We start from the raw sequence: 16,118 nt of genomic DNA, 5'->3' as shown, positions 1-16,118 counted from the left end.
TTATTAAAATGGCACTATAACTTGGGATGTGTATGGAAAAGAAAACAAAAAACACACATGGCAGTAAAATTTTATAACATGAGAACCTTGAAATTTTTTTATAGTCTTTTAAGTCATGGTATAAAAAATTCTAATCCAAATCTTAAAGTACTGATTAACACTCAAACACCCAAATATTCATAAATCAAAATGACAAAATTTTGTGTTAATGACGTTATACTATATAAATATGTTTATACATACTTAATAAATAATTCTTACTATTTTCAACTGAACTGCATAAGTTCAAAATAAAATAAAATAAAAATACATAAAATATGTTCTATAAAATATTAAAAAAACATAATCTTATATAGGTGAAACATATATAAAATAGTAAGAATAAAGAAGTCAATTAATTTTGTAATATTTTTATTAAAATATATGATATATAGTTCGAGAAATTATGTATTCGTCCGGTCCCCTCCCGTTTTCAATCAGAAATTTGTCTCATATCCGAAATGTTCCATATTGGGAATGCTTTCTGTTATGCAAAATAAATTTGAGAACGGGTGTAGGATATAATGGAACATGACAAAACGAAAAGAGAGTTACGGCCATCCATAAATATTTGTATATTTTTCAAACGGGTTTTCATCGCTGTTAGCGGTTATATATCCAATTTGATAGTTTACAAATTTAATAGAATCTAACCAATCATTTATTTGATTTAGCTTCTTACCAGTCCAACTGTTACGTTGTTCTAAGATACTGGTGAAATCATTATTATTTTAAATTTTCAAACATTAATAAACCGAACCAAATATCAAACTAAAATCTCAACTAATATAAATTTGATTATATATAAAAAATTAATTTTGTATATAAACATTAACCCCGCACGTACGTGCGGGTCCAAACCTAGTATTATATTATTATCACCCGCTGAATCGCTGATATATGGAAATACTAGAAGTAGATTTGCGCGATGGGCAAAATAACTTTATAATAATTTTAACATATTTTAGATTTATTAAAACATTTAAAATTTTATATTTTCTGTTTTTATGAATTATTTTATGTTTGTTATTTGTTTTGTTTTTAAATAAGTATTCCCACTCACTTAAAATGAATGACTATTAATTAGTTAAGCATTAAACTGGAAAATATGTTAAAATGAAAGGTTACTTTCTAATATGTAGTCTGTATCCCATAATATATAGAGCTTTTCATGTTTTGATGCACAATCAGCACGTGAAAATATTTTTTTACGTTGGGAAAAGAACATTGATTACGTATAAAATAAAATACGGCTGAGCATGGACATGATGTGTTAGTTTGTCCGCTTTTAACATAATCTTGAAAACATCAATATTTTCTAAAACCAGACACCTCCAAGAAGGCGAGACAATAGCTTGAATTTTTGAATAACCTCTTCTTGAGCCGAAACTCATGTTCTTCTTTCATTCTCTGTGTACATTAATTAGATAACTAAAGGTAGCATAAATAATTTTGATATTCATATATTACCAGCATGGTTCACACATGCTTAAAAGTTTTATTATTATAATTTGAATGTTTTAGAAATAAAATATTTTAGTCTTAAAGAATTATACAAATGACTTCAAATGCATTTGTGTTCTAGAGTATAATTTTTTCTACTTCTTGATTAATTGCATTTGGAAAAGAAAGTTCTTTGTTAGATATTTCTATTTTTTTATTACGTACTTTATATCTATTGAACATCATTTTAATTGCTTGAAATTAGTAAAGAATTTAATAACCATCACATTATATTTTCCAAAATTATGCTATTAATATTTACTATTTAATAATCAGAAATATTAATATTAAATTCTTACTAATTTGCAAAATTATAATGTTATGGTAATTATTTAAAATATTGATAAATGATGTCTGGGCATTCGGTTAACCATTCGTTTTTTTCTCGGTTGTATTCGGTTTTGGTTATTTTGGATATAGTAATATAGTAACCATTTGGATATTTTAGAAATTTTGGTTCGGTTTCGGTTCGGTTAGTTAAATAGGTAACCATAACTAACATAAATTATATTAAAATTAACCAAATAAACCTAATATAACCAAAACCAACCGAATATAACCAAAACTAACAAAATATACAATAACAAAAATACAAAAAAGGGAAAATTATTTATTCAGTTTTACAAAATAGTATTTAACTTTGTAAATTCAAAATAATAACATTTAAATATATTGATTATTTAAAATATTTAATTGTTTTGAATCTAGAAATAATTTATATTTTAAGTTTATTTTATAGTTTTTCATAATATTAAATATATAATATTTGGTATCTTCTAGGTTTTCGGATATTTTGGTTAACCATTTAATTATCGGTTTGGTTTCGGTTAGTTTGGATATAGACTTTTACTAACCATTCGGGTATTTGAAGAATTTTGGTTCGGTTCGGTTTGGTTTGGTTTTTTCGATTTGGTTTCGGTCGGTTATTTGGTTATCAGTTATTTTGCCCAGCCCTATGCGAGATTAAAATGTTATGGTAATTATATAAAATATTGATAAATGATATCTATATATAATTACTAAAAGGACATTGCATAAATGTCAATTATATTTTTTTAGTATAGAAATATCATTTAAATTTAGTGAATATAAAAAATAATGTATGTACTTTTGAGAAAAATGAATTAAAAAAATTTAATAATTGAAAAGTGATGACAGATGTCATAAATATATGCTGCCAAATGTCGTCGTGTTATGAAAAATTAGGAGAAAATCTTTTCGTATTTATATAATAACTATTATTGGAATAAGAATTATAAACAAAGTAGACTTCACCAAAATCTTGAAGAGTCTTCTTATCTTAATGTTTTTGTGCGCATATACAAGAACAAAAGTAAAGACAAAACCAGACAGTTTCCGAAATTTAACTTATAAATTGCTTACAAAGCACATTCTACCAAATCTGAAGAAACAAAAGCTATAACTTAGTCTACAAGATACAGATACTTAAAATAGCAAGAGGAAAAAAAGAAAAAGCCTTTTAGAACCATGACGGGATATTGGTCTTAGCGCTGATGATGAGCTGAAGGAGAGCTTAAGAATTCAGACATTAGTGTTCTACAGTCTATTGTTGACTTGTTGTCTACGTAATAAGGCGATACGTTAATGACCCTGCAAGAAAACAAAAGCAAAACAGAATACATGTGTTGATCACACTTGATCACTGTGAAGTAGTGAATGATCTTGTAGCTTACTACTTTTCTTTGCGTTTCTCTAAGAACCGAGCCAAAGATGCTTTGCGCGTTTGCGGTAAACCCACTGTATTCGATCATACATAGCAATATCAAGCTGACATAAAAATTTGACGACAAAATATTATTAGGTTATCTTAAGACTTCATTGTCAACCTGGTGGAGCCATATTGGAGGCATCGGTTTGGTTGTTGCACGTGGATACTAAGCTCGCCATTTTTTGTCTTGGTACAAGTCCAGTGATTCCGTTGGAAGGAAATAAAGTTGGAGAGTAAGTGGTCGCAGGAGAGTGATGAACCGGGTTTTGAGGTTTAGGCATTGAAATCGGTTTAGCCTGAGGTCCATTTCTGGCTAGCAACATGATAGCTTGGGCCTATGAGGGACAAATGAAGAATTAAGAAGACTATTTTATCAGATAAATGAATCATTCACCTTCTAACTGGAACCAGATAAGAGGTTTTTCTGACTTGAGCCTATAATTAATGTTAACAACACACCCACTAACCCTAACTTGTTTCATTGACAGCTTAGCTTCCAACGTTGAAAGTGGTCGAGAAAGTAATGTATATTGACATGGGGGAAAATTACCTTTTCAGGAGATATGTCTTGGTAAACAGATACTGAACCGGCATAAAAGATTGTTAACTGATCAGGTGGTGACCCTGTAGGATTTAATGAACATCTGGAACAAACAAAAAAAAGAGTGGAGCTCGAGTCAACTACGGGACAACTAAAGAAGTTGTGTCTCTACGTAAAGAAGAGGAAGATAAAAGCATTGCGTTCCTAATATTGGTTGGAGCAGGAAAGACTGAAACTGGAGGTGCTATGGTAGGAGATCCTCCCAAAGTTTGGTCGTTCAAGAAACCGTTGATGAAGCTTTTGCCTCCCAAGAAAGTTTTCTTATTCTAGATACCAAACCAATTGCCAAGTTTTTTTTTTACAATTAAGGTCAATAAATCACACTTAATAAATACAGTTTGTTTTTCCAAGAATTAGCCTAACCTGAACTGAGCTGTAGTAAGTTCTCCGGTTTACATCAGTTTCACCACAAGGACGCAAATGGTCACTGACTGAAGTTCTACACCTGTCTTGATGGAATGTCCCAAAAGAAAGAATCCGAGGAGCAGAACTGCTTTTGCTTGAGAATGACCACTCCATCATACCTCTACTTGGGGCTGAAACATGAGCAATATGTCTCAAGAACACTCAAGATCAATGCTAAAGTGGACAACTCTTATCTAAGTTTGAAACGTCGCAGATGAAGGGAAAGATTCACCAACAATGAAACAAATCTGAATAAGCTAACACCTTGGGGAATATAAGGATCATACAAATACTTCACAAACACAATATATTTTTTTTTTTAAATACTTAAAGTTGAGATTCATATTAAAGTCCAAACACACATGACAATCCCAACTACCTCCAAGAAATTGCACGTTTCAGAATATAAAACAAGACAAGATGAAACGATCTGACACCAAGTGGTGTCGATCTACACTCCACCTGCAACTGCGATCCGCACGAAGCCGAGAGTTGAATCTCGCTTCCCAATCTCTTCCAAATCGTCCAATACTCAAAACAACACAAAACAACAACAAACAGGCAAGAACAAGGAAATCAAGGGCTTAGATTAGCCATGGTCATGCACTCACCTCTTTGCAGGAAGATTCTGAACCACAGCAACAAATCCCACCCTCCTAACAAGCCTCTACCTCCTTCCTAGCCTTGGATCTCTCAAGAAACATCAAGGAATCTCACCAATCTCTCTCAAAAGCTCAAGAACTCGCTTTTCTCCATTTTCTCTCAAAAACCACAAAGCGGCAGACAAAAATAATTCCCCAAAACCCTTCTGGTCGACAATTCCCTTATATATCTCGGTCCAATGGTTTTTTCTAAACCAAACTAGTCCAAATCAATAATTAAATCAATCTGGTCGAACCAGAAATAAGTAGTGTCGACCGACACCCACCCCCAAAACGTAGAGTTTTGGTTCGCGGGCGTTAAAATTCTCCCCCACCAAAATAGATTCGTCTTCGAATCTCGAACAACACTCAGCCAAGGACTCATGTGCTACCGACTCCACGGCCCGCACTCCTCTGAACGATATACGAAAGGTCACCTCTAGGTGATAGACTCACGCTCTAGGCGTTATTTGCTCTCGACTTTTGGACTTTCCTTGTCTGATAGGCCTAAACCTTGAGTTTTTATTCGCTCTTCATCAGACCTAAGTCTGCATGCCATAATGTTAGCTCCTCATCGAGCCTAAACCTGCATGCCATAATGTATAAGGAGAAATCCAATATTCGTCTCTCGGATCGTCACCCTACAGCGCGCCTTCGGATCGGCATCCGAAGTCAATATACCAACCACACTCCCAAGCCACAAAGTATTAGAATATGGCGGTACTAGGAGAACCGAAGTCCCCCAAGAGTCGCGAGCAAACAATTCTGAACACGTCTGAGTCCTATCCCTATCCAGGTTTCCTTCACGTGGCTCGCGTAAGCCAACACAATGTCTTACCAACCACATATCCCCTCACTGGAATACCTCATGACCACACAAGGATCATCACACTGCCCCTCGGGCCACCACGAAGGCCAAACAAATGTCCTAAACATGACCGCTACAAAGGCCAAACAAATGTCCTAAACAGGACCGCCACCAAGGCCAAACAAATGTTCTAAACAGGACCGCCAACAAGGCCAAACAAATGTCCTAAACAAGACCGCCACAAAGGCCAAACAAATGTCCCAAACAGGACCGCCACCAAGGCCACTCATCCCGAAGGACCGTCACGAAGACCATCTGTCCCGAAGGACCGCCTCAATAGGCACCCTGGCTAAACAGCCCGCCACGAAGGCCACACAATTGGCTAAACAGCCCACCACGAAGGCCACACAATTGGCTAAACAGCCCGTCACGATGGCCACACAATGGCTAAAAAGCCCGCCACAAAGGCCACACAATGGCTAAACAGCCCACCACGAAGGTCACACAAGCCCCTCCAAGGCTTTCCACCGCTAAAAAAAAGGATAAATTCTAAATCACATAAAACCTTTCATTTTTAGACTTTCCACTTCCGGAACTTTCCAATTAAAGAAACTTCTAATTCAGGAAACTTTCCTCCAAAACACTCCCTTGCGGAAATTTTGTACCCCAAACACCACCTCATCTTGTTACTGAGTCGCACAACCAACCACCCCAAGCGACCGAGTAACAACAGAGATGAGCTTGAATACTCCATTCCCGCTCCAGCCACGGACTACGACTAGGACCAGGCTAGACAAGTTCAAGTCGCGACTTGCTTCTCGAACCACTTCTTGAACCTTGCCTTCATCCTCGCCTCTGGCTCCCAAGTCTGCTCCTCAACACCATCACAGTCCCACAGGACTCTTATCAAAGGAATCTTCTTCTTCCGAAGTTCCTTGATCCTCCTCTCGAGAACCCTCACAGGTCTCGCCTCCAAAGTCATGTTGGGCTAAAGATCCTCAGGGATCTTAGCCAACAACTGGTCATCCTCACAGAGACACTTCCGCAACATACACACATGGAAAACCTTATGGAATGGACGCATAATCTCAGGTAACTCCAGTCTATATGCCACTGGTCCAACTCGCTCAATCACTCTGAACGGACCCATATACCTCGGACTCAACTTAGTCTCAGTCAATGACCTGTTTGGACCCCGCAACATGGCCATCTTGAGGTACACCCTATCACCAACCTGAAACTGAAGATCTCTCCTCCTCCTATCGACATAACTCCTCTGCCGATCCTGAGCTTCCTTCATGTTCATCTTGAGAACCCGAATCTTCTCTAAGGTCTCCTGAACATAATCTGCCCCGTACATGCTCCTCTCCCCCACCTGAGTCCAGCATAACGGTGTACGACACGACCTCCCATAAAAAGCCTCATAAGGAGTCATGCCAATACTCGCCTGGTAACTGTTGTTATAAGCAAACTCTACCAAGCTCAAGTGATCTGCCCAATGGCCACCCCAATCCAACACACACATCCTCAGCAAATCCTCCAACGTCTGGCTCTTCCTCTCTAACTGTCCATCTGTCTGGGGATGATAAGCTCTACTCATACGCACCTTAGTGCCCATCTCTGCCTGAAATGCCCTCAAGAACACCGAAGTGAACTTGGAATCCCTATCAGACATAATACTCGCTGGCACTCCATGCAACCTGACTATCTCCTTCACATACTTCTTANCCGCAACATACACACATGGAAAACCTTATGGAATGGACGCATAATCTCAGGTAACTCCAGTCTATATGCCACTGGTCCAACTCGCTCAATCACTCTGAACGGACCCATATACCTCGGACTCAACTTAGTCTCAGTCAATGACCTGTTTGGACCCCGCAACATGGCCATCTTGAGGTACACCCTATCACCAACCTGAAACTGAAGATCTCTCCTCCTCCTATCGACATAACTCCTCTGCCGATCCTGAGCTTCCTTCATGTTCATCTTGAGAACCCGAATCTTCTCTAAGGTCTCCTGAACATAATCTGCCCCGTACATGCTCCTCTCCCCCACCTGAGTCCAGCATAACGGTGTACGACACGACCTCCCATAAAAAGCCTCATAAGGAGTCATGCCAATACTCGCCTGGTAACTGTTGTTATAAGCAAACTCTACCAAGCTCAAGTGATCTGCCCAATGGCCACCCCAATCCAACACACACATCCTCAGCAAATCCTCCAACGTCTGGCTCTTCCTCTCTAACTGTCCATCTGTCTGGGGATGATAAGCTCTACTCATACGCACCTTAGTGCCCATCTCTGCCTGAAATGCCCTCAAGAACACCGAAGTGAACTTGGAATCCCTATCAGACATAATACTCGCTGGCACTCCATGCAACCTGACTATCTCCTTCACATACTTCTTAACGAAGACTACTGCTCCATCAGTCTTCTTAATGGCCAGAAAATGTGCCGACTTAGTCAACTGGTCCACAATGACCTNCTTGAGGTACACCCTATCACCAACCTGAAACTGAAGATCTCTCCTCCTCCTATCGACATAACTCCTCTGCCGATCCTGAGCTTCCTTCATGTTCATCTTGAGAACCCGAATCTTCTCTAAGGTCTCCTGAACATAATCTGCCCCGTACATGCTCCTCTCCCCCACCTGAGTCCAGCATAACGGTGTACGACACGACCTCCCATAAAAAGCCTCATAAGGAGTCATGCCAATACTCGCCTGGTAACTGTTGTTATAAGCAAACTCTACCAAGCTCAAGTGATCTGCCCAATGGCCACCCCAATCCAACACACACATCCTCAGCAAATCCTCCAACGTCTGGCTCTTCCTCTCTAACTGTCCATCTGTCTGGGGATGATAAGCTCTACTCATACGCACCTTAGTGCCCATCTCTGCCTGAAATGCCCTCAAGAACACCGAAGTGAACTTGGAATCCCTATCAGACATAATACTCGCTGGCACTCCATGCAACCTGACTATCTCCTTCACATACTTCTTAACGAAGACTACTGCTCCATCAGTCTTCTTAATGGCCAGAAAATGTGCCGACTTAGTCAACTGGTCCACAATGACCTAGATAGCATCAAACGTTCTGGACACTGGCAAACCAACCACGAAGTCCATAGTAATCATATCCCACTTCCACTCTGGAATTGGAAGACTNAAAAGCCTCATAAGGAGTCATGCCAATACTCGCCTGGTAACTGTTGTTATAAGCAAACTCTACCAAGCTCAAGTGATCTGCCCAATGGCCACCCCAATCCAACACACACATCCTCAGCAAATCCTCCAACGTCTGGCTCTTCCTCTCTAACTGTCCATCTGTCTGGGGATGATAAGCTCTACTCATACGCACCTTAGTGCCCATCTCTGCCTGAAATGCCCTCAAGAACACCGAAGTGAACTTGGAATCCCTATCAGACATAATACTCGCTGGCACTCCATGCAACCTGACTATCTCCTTCACATACTTCTTAACGAAGACTACTGCTCCATCAGTCTTCTTAATGGCCAGAAAATGTGCCGACTTAGTCAACTGGTCCACAATGACCTAGATAGCATCAAACGTTCTGGACACTGGCAAACCAACCACGAAGTCCATAGTAATCATATCCCACTTCCACTCTGGAATTGGAAGACTCTTCAGCAAACCACCGGGTACCTGATGCTCAGCCTTCACTAGCTGGCACACATCGCACCTCGCAACCCAACTAGCCACATCCTTCATCCCGACCCAGTGATAGTACCTCTTGAGGTCACGGTACATCTTAGTCGCTCCTGAATGAATAGAGAACATGCTCGCATGAGCCTCTCTCAGGATCTCCTGCCTCAACTCCTCATCCTTAGGCACACAAATCTGCCCATGCACCATAATAGTACCATTGGCCGAAACCTGATACTCGGAATCAACATCTTTTGAGGCATTCAACAGCCCCAAATCCTTCTCCTGAGCCAACCGCACTCTGCTCAGCAGATCTGCCCTATCAGCTGTAATCAAACCCAACGGTTCCTGAGAAACCGCACACAAACTCAATGCACTGATCACTCCTACCAGAGACTCCATCTCCTGCTCCTGAGCCGAAGCCGCCCGCTTCCGACTCAAAGCATCTGCAACCAAGTTAGCCTTACCAAGGTGGTAGGCTATCTCCAAAACATAACCCGCCACGAGCTCCATCCACCGCCTCTGCCTCAAATTCAGCTTGGGCTGAGTGAATATATACTTTAGGCTCTTATGATCTGTAAAGACTTGTACCTTTGCACCATAAAGATAAGATCTCCAAATCTGCAGGGCAAAGACTACAGCTCCCATCTCCAAATCATGGGTAGGATAGTTGTCCTCATGCTTCCGCAACTGCCACGAAGCATAGGCAATCACCTTCCCATGTTGCATCAACACACAACCCAAACCAACTCTGGATGCATCTGTATACACCATATAGGGTTCCCCCTGCTCAGGCAAAGCCAACACCGGAGCAGTAGTCAACATATCTTTCAGGCTTGCAAAGCCCTCCTCACACTCCTGTGACCAAACAAAAGGAACATCATTCCCTGTCAACTTAGTCATAGGTCGTGTTCTGCTCACAAACCCGTGCACAAACCTCCTTTAGTATCCTGCCAACCCAAGAAAATTCCTTATCTCTGTGGCATTTTGCGGTCTAGGCCAATCCCTGATAGCCAAAATCTTCTCCGGATCTACAGAAACTTCATCTGCAGACACAATGTGACCTAGAAAACCCATCTCACGCTGCCAGAAAGTACACTTGCTCAACTTAGCAAACAACTTCTGCTCACGCAGCTTCTCCAGAACTGCTCTCAAATGCACTACATGCTCTTCAGGACTCTTAGAATAGACCAGGATGTCGTCTATGAAAATGATGACAGACACGTCCAGAAACTCCTGAAACACGCTGTTCATCAATCTCATCAACGCTGTTGGCGTGTTAGTCAACCCAAACGGCATCACCACAAACTCATAATGTCCATACCTCGTCCTGAAAGCAGTCTTCCTCACATCTGCCTCATCTATCGGGATCTGATGATAACCCGACGCCAGATCTATCTTGGAGAACCAAGTAGCACCTCTCAACTGATCCAACAACTCATCGATCCTCGGAAGAGGGTACTTGTTCTTCACAGTGACCCGGTTGAGACCTCTGTAATCAATACACAAGCGGAAACTCCCATCCTTCTTCTTAACGAATAACACCGGCGCTCCCCACGGTGATACACTAGGACGGATGAATCCCTTACTCAACAGATCCTCAAGCTCCTTCTTCAGCTCTGCCATCTCTGTTGGAGCCATCCTGTAAGGAGCCTTGNCAACGCTGTTGGCGTGTTAGTCAACCCAAACGGCATCACCACAAACTCATAATGTCCATACCTCGTCCTGAAAGCAGTCTTCCTCACATCTGCCTCATCTATCGGGATCTGATGATAACCCGACGCCAGATCTATCTTGGAGAACCAAGTAGCACCTCTCAACTGATCCAACAACTCATCGATCCTCGGAAGAGGGTACTTGTTCTTCACAGTGACCCGGTTGAGACCTCTGTAATCAATACACAAGCGGAAACTCCCATCCTTCTTCTTAACGAATAACACCGGCGCTCCCCACGGTGATACACTAGGACGGATGAATCCCTTACTCAACAGATCCTCAAGCTCCTTCTTCAGCTCTGCCATCTCTGTTGGAGCCATCCTGTAAGGAGCCTTGGATAACAATGTCGTCCCTGGTTCCAGTTCAATCGTAAAAGGATCTGACCGGGAAGGTGGTAATCCCTGCAATGACTGGAACACATCCTCAAACTCCTCCACAACCTGAATACTGCTAACCGTAGACTTCCCCACAGACTTTGGCATCGATATAGTAACCAAATAAGCCTCACGGCCCTTCTCGATCATCTTCCCAGCCTGAATGGCCGAGATCACGAGACTCCCCGAAGTCGGTCTAATCCCCTGAAAAACCAACTTCCCTCATGAGCGCTCAAACTCCACTCTATCCCGATGACAATCCAGATGAACCATATGCTGATGCAACCAGTCCATCCCCAAGATAACGTCATACAACTACACTGGGCTGATAAGCAAATCCGCAGGCCAAGACTCTCCCGCGATCTGAATATCGATACCTCTCGCTCGACCAATAAGCCTCAGGAACTTGCCTCCAGCAACTCTGACAACTCTTGCATGCTCTCCGGGATCTCCCATGATAACCGCACTGTCTGCACACTCCGGGATAATGAAGCTATGAGTAGCTCCAGAATCAAACATAATGTGGGACTTAAACCCGCCTACCAACAAGGTCCCTACACAAACCTCATGTGTTGGGAACCTAACACTTTATCACAGGACAACATAAAATCTGAAATTACTAAGAATTCACAAAGATACAGTAACAGAAATTATACTTGTGATCGCCCCAGCACTGGTTCCACCAATCTCTGCAGTCGTGTAAACCCGTGGCGCCTGCTCAATCCGTGCCACCTGCTGCCCTCCCAGCTGCACCTGCTGCAATGCTGCCACTACTACCGGCTGCAACTTGGGACAATAGGGCTTGATGTGCCCTGGCTCCCTGCAATAGTAGCATACACGATATGCTGTCGACGTGACACTCCTCTTGGGACAGCTAGCAATCTTGTGATCCTTGCTCTCACACCTGAAGCAACTCGCACCACTCGACGTCTGCCTAGCCTCCCACCTCCTCTTGGTTCCCTGCGCAGGCTTGCCGCCCTTGCTAGAACCTCCCTGATGTTGAGCCTTACTAAGCTGAACTACTGGGCTAGCCGCCACTGACTGAGCCCGGATATCCTCCTCAATCCTTGATGTAGTCTCAACCAGCTCTGCACGCGAAGCATAACTCCGCCCCCTACAGTGAAACCTCAAGTCATCATGTAGGCCCTTAAAAATCTCCTGATTTGAGCCTCCTCAGACTCCATATCCCGACCCCTGTACTTCTGAAGTCGACTAAACTCCAAGTCAAGCTTCCGCACTGACCGAGTCCCCTGAGCTAGCTGAAGGAACTGCACCTCCAACCTATCCAGTGCCTCCCTAGGGAAATAATTGCGGTTGAACTCCAAGACGAAGTCAGCCCAAGACATCTCCCTCTGCACTCTCCTGGCTGCCACAAAACTCCATCACAACTGAGCATCACCAGTCAAATAGTGGACCTTAATGTCCACCCAAAAGTCCTTAGGACATCTCAGAGTATGGAAGTTACGTTCCACACTCATCCTCCACGCATCGGTAGGATTTGTACCTCCCGAAAACCGCTCGGTACCAATACGGCCCATCTCAGTCAGCATGCTGATATAACAAGAATGGACCCCCACATCTACAGCCACTGGCTGCCGCTCCTCCGCCACCACTGGTGGCACTACCTGAGCCTGAGCCGGTGCCACAGGTGGCAACCGCTCTAACAACTGTGCCAGCAAACCCGCAAGGTCAATACCCGGGACTCCACCCACTGGGACACTGCACCTGGGGCCCTAACATCACCGGCTACTGGAGCATCAACACCGCCCCCTCCGGGCACACTCATGGAATCCCCCTGGACACCCTGCGACTCGCCAACACCCTCTGCTATCACACTCTGGTCCACAGTCTCACTAACCACTAAGACTCTGCCCCTACCACGACCACGTCCGCATCCATGACCACGTCCGCGTCCACGACCACAACCAGCAACAGCATCCTCTCTAACCATCTGCACTACCCTGAGCAAAAGGCTAAGCACACAATAAACATAACACATAACAAAACTCATCGTGGAATCACACTGTAGGCTCGAAGAAGATGTTCTAGGACTCCATGCCACACACAATTGACTAACTCACATAATCAATCAAGACATGCAACACAACAGAAACCTAGTGAACCCAAACCTAGAACCGTAAGGGCTCTGATTCCAAACTGAAACGACCTGACCCTTTTTTTTTAATAATAAATAATAATAATAATAAACTACGACTAGTGGTCTCATACCCACTAGTCACCTAACCACAATCACAAACAACCGCGGAATAACAAATACCAATTAAATAACCAACAAACCAATATCCAATAATAATCCATAATAGAATAACCAGTAACCAAACCTAACCATTCCAATATCAAACAACAGGAAACAAGAAACCGGCAACCTAACAAGTTCTAAAGACCCAACTCTAGCAACCTAGCAACGCCAGACAACAATCAATCGAGTCCCTAGAACATCTCCCTCTCCATTGCCTTGATTCCACGATCACACTTTGCCTTTACCTGCACCACAAACACAAATTGAGATGCATGAGTATTTGATAAATACTCAGTGAGGCAATCCTCTCATCTACTAGGCTATACACACAATCAACAATGATCCAATGTTCCAAACAACCAACAAACAAAACACACAAACCAGAAAAACGAACATCGTCTCGCTGGAAGGGAGGTGTCGACCGACACCAGCCTAGTGTCGACCGACACTGGCATTGGTGTCGACCGACACTACCCCACAGTGTCGATCGATGTCATCTTGCTGGTGTCGACCGACACCAACTGGTGTCGATCGACACTCCACCTGCAACTGCGATACGCACAAAGCCGAGAGTCGAATCTCGCTTCTCAATCTCTTCCAAATCGTCCAATACTCAAAACCCATGCCGGAAACTTCATTAGGAACCTGTATCAACCAATCCCCATCAAGAAAACACACAAAACAACAACAAACAGGCAAGAACAAGGAAATCAAGGGCTTAGATTAGCCATGGTCATGCACTCACCTCCTAACAGCAACGAATCCCACCCTCCTAACAAGCCTCTAGCTCCTTCCTAGCCTTGGATCTCTCAAGAAACAGCAAGGAATCTCACCAATCTCTCTCAAAAGCTAAAGAACTCGCTTTTCTCCCTTTTCTCTCAAAAACCACAAAGCGACAGACAAAACTAATTCCCCAAAACCCTTCTGGTCGACAATTCCCTTATATATCTCGGTCCAATGGTTTTTCCTAAACCAAACCAGTTCAAATCGATAATTAAATCAATCTGGTCGAACCAGAAATAAGTGGTGTCGACCGATACCACCATGGGTGTCGATCGATACCCACCCCAAGACGCAGAGTTTTGGTTCACGGGCGTTACACAAGAACTATTGAATTCTCCGTAGTTAGGTATATCATTCATCCAAATTTGTAATTTGAGCTAAAATTTACACCCAACATGGTTCTAAGTTAATCGATCAATTAGTCTACAATTGGAAAGAAAAATAATAATATTAATCAAGTCACAAACTCACAATCAATCTTGGCTTATATTTAAATCATGTATGGATGATGGATCGCATATATTTTGGTTAAACAATTCAACTTGCATTTGTTGTTAAATCCTCAATCGTCAGCCGGTCGCTATTTTAATCCGTTCTTTTCCCAACATTTCACGTCTTCGTTTTTTAAATATATATAGAATTTAAGTCGCTTAAATTAATAAAACAATGGCATAAACTTTTCAAAAAGAACAACGAGGTAGTGTTTAATTTCATTCTCAATCTCATCCGGCTAACTATAGAAAAAAGATAGAAAAAAAAATGAAGAAAACTCATAGCTATTGATCAGTTTTGGTAAGAAACAAAATACAGCATCATCTATACTGCCGGCTGTTAGAAAATGGAAAAAAAAAAAAAAGGAGTTGGAGAACACTGATCAACATCAACAACAGCTATAGAAACTGAAGCTTGTATAGTTGTATTTGTACTCTGCAAAAAGTAATTATCAATAACTTAAAAAAAACTAATGAAAACAAATTCACGAGTAGCTAGAGTAAACTGTAAACGTATATATGAATTTTCAAACAAATGATGACCAAAAACATGCTTTCATCGACTATATACGTAAAACAAATTATAAGTTCTGGCTAACCTAATATATGTTTCTTTTCATTCGTTTGCCGAGAGACAACATGACAATAGAAGTCCCAAGCAAGGATGTAAAAATTCAAACTTCAACAAGACAACCCCCAAAAAAAAACCTAATCGAGTACGTCTTTAACGATAAAGTGTTCCATAATCAAAGCTATGATTTATAAGTAGTCATAGTGAGAGGGTTTGGAAGAGGAATTACCTAAATCTTGGTTAGTTTCCTCTTTCACAGTTTTCGGATATAGATTTGATCCAACCCCGAGAAAATCTCTCTCCATCACGCAGCTCGTTGAGAAAACCAAGAAACGATTAATAAGCTTTCACAGGAGAGAAGAGTCGCCGGATCAGAGAAGAGATCAAGAAATGATATAAACGACTAAAAGAGACTTTGGAGAAAAAAAATGAAAAACGTGAGTTGAAGTAACACACACCGCCGATTATATAATTTAATTTTCTCCTAATAATATACAAATCATCCCATGCGATATATCTAAGCTCTG

The 16,118-nt window shown here is 41.7% G+C and overlaps 1 long non-coding RNA gene across 3 annotated transcripts; it reads right to left on the bottom strand.

The window, feature by feature from the left end:
* LOC104777769 lies at positions 2,829-16,118 on the bottom strand. Of its 3 annotated transcripts, none has more exons than XR_002036898.1 (6): positions 15,821-16,118; positions 4,236-4,408; positions 3,822-4,138; positions 3,390-3,606; positions 3,237-3,300; positions 2,829-3,153 (listed from the first exon to the last, which is right to left on the bottom strand). It is a non-coding gene; the product is annotated as an uncharacterized LOC104777769 (long non-coding RNA). The 3 variants fall into 3 exon arrangements; XR_002036899.1 differs by having other exon boundaries at positions 3,240-3,300; XR_002036900.1 differs by having other exon boundaries at positions 3,822-3,915.

The sequence above is a fragment of the Camelina sativa genome, chromosome 3 (genome assembly GCF_000633955.1).
Source record: "Camelina sativa cultivar DH55 chromosome 3, Cs, whole genome shotgun sequence".
In the NCBI taxonomy this organism is placed as follows: Eukaryota; Viridiplantae; Streptophyta; class Magnoliopsida; order Brassicales; family Brassicaceae; genus Camelina; species Camelina sativa.
This window is presented reverse-complemented; position numbering and strand designations above follow the sequence as displayed.